This window comes from Sinocyclocheilus anshuiensis, unplaced genomic scaffold (assembly GCF_001515605.1).
Source record: "Sinocyclocheilus anshuiensis isolate Anshui unplaced genomic scaffold, SAMN03320099.WGS_v1.1 scaffold344, whole genome shotgun sequence".
NCBI classification, from domain to species: Eukaryota; Metazoa; Chordata; class Actinopteri; order Cypriniformes; family Cyprinidae; genus Sinocyclocheilus; species Sinocyclocheilus anshuiensis.
This window is the reverse complement of record NW_015557066.1, coordinates 7,821-9,921: the sequence shown is the minus strand read 5'-3', so window position 1 is coordinate 9,921 and position 2,101 is coordinate 7,821.

Sequence of the window (2,101 nt, the reverse complement as noted above, 5' to 3'; positions counted from 1 at the left end):
CTGGTATTTTTTTGTTTTTGTTTGCTTGTTTGCTTTTTGCCCAATTGTTTTTCAAAATTATTTTTAATATTATTTTTAGCATTTTGCTGTAACATTTGTGTAATTCTGAGCAATGTTACTTTTTCTTTCTTTCTTTCTTTTTTATTGTTGTTATTCTTGTTGGTTTTCTTTTGTTGACTGTTTCAGGAATATGTGTCTGCATGCTGCCTCAGCTGGCATATACGAACATTAACTATAGAAAACAAAGGGTCCATCCGTCTTCTCTGAGAACAGTGCTTTGTCTGAGTAACTGCAGTCTGTCTAATACTTTCCACATAATGATGGTATCCAGCTTCATAAATCCAAGACAATTAGACATCTTGATTGCCAAGCAGTGTTGTATCGACCATTTCACTTGTCAGGTAATAAATACATTTATTAGACAAGATAGATTTTATTTTCTACCAAGAATCACTACCACTGAAATATATATTTCATAAAGTGGCTTATTCGTGTTAGCAGGGTATAAATCTTTAATATATGCTCAATTATTTATAATGTCACAGTTCAATTTCAGACTACTTGAAAGATTCCTCTCACTGCAGTGAGTAGTAAAAACAATGCATCAGAGCAAACAGGACGTACACTTTTTTGTGGTCTACAGGTTTACATTTTCAATTACATTCTTTTTCTTTTTTCATTCTTTCTCTTCGGATAGTTGTAATCTTTTAAGAGAAAATACGTTTTATTTAATGATATGTCATAAATGTTATCTATAACTATTAATACCCTTTCAGATTAGAAATAGCCTAAGTTACTAGACAGAAAACAAACATACAATAGTATCCTATTGAATTTGTATAAACAGCCCATTCATTTTCTTCATATTACCCCAATCAGGGTCATATAAATATTACATTCGTAATCATTTTCTCTCACACACACACCAAAACACGATGTTATTGACTCACAGAAAGAGTCTGTAGTGACAACACGATAAAGCAGAACATGCCACTCAAAATATATGCTACATAAATCTGCATGACTCCGTGTGACTCGGATGAGTTCCTAGTGGAAATTAAGAATGTCAGACAATTGAATTAATAATAAGTAACACAGTAGATAATGTAGATAATGATGATGCACCACAACTTGAAAATCTTCTCACTCCATTGTCTCTTTTGGCTGATACAAGGACACACAATAGGAAACACAGAGACGGGATTCATTACGTTCCTTAAGTTTTGGTAGACAGAAAGAAAAATAGACTGCAAAATGTGGGCTCCAAGGGAGTTGTACTCCGTGTTTGTGAAAACAAGGTAGACACAGGGGTCTTGGCTCTGTGAAACTCATTCTACCATTTGTCCATGAAAGTTTTTGCTTTCTTTTAAGGACTGTAGAATTGTACACATAGAAAAACAGAGAACTAAATGACACAATGTGTTATAACAAGTGGACTCTTAACTACAATAATCAGTAAAGGTCTACTCTCTAATCTAATACTGTAATCTACATAATTTGTATCCTGTTTGACTTGAGCAGGTGGTGGAGTTAAACCATGGAAAACTTCAATTACTCAAAGAGAATAAAGAAATTATAAAGACCTGCATGTTACAAACCAGTCTGACATGCAAGCAAACAGTCCCTGGTGCAGAACAACATAAACCTTTAGGGAATATACATACGTGATCTGTTCTAGGTCAACAGTAAGAATAAAGGGTAACACTTTATTTTAGGGGTCCAGAATAATGCATTAGTTAAGCATTAATTAATGGTTAACTTGTTCACAATTAAGCATTAGTTGAGCACAAACACACTAGTAATTAATGATTAACTTACCATTTAGGGAGCTCAGATTATGCATTAGTTAAGCATAAATAAAGTAGTAGTTAATGATTAACTTGTTCACAATAATGCATTAGATAAGCATGACCACACACTTAATTAATGATTAACTGAACATATAATAAGGGCATATTAGCCATTGTTTACAATTTATTAAACATTTTATAGACACAAATTTATGCTATCAATAAACAAAAATAAGCTAGTAATTAATAATTAACTGAATGTACAGTAAACACATTTTAGCCATTATTTACAACTTAATAAGCCATATATT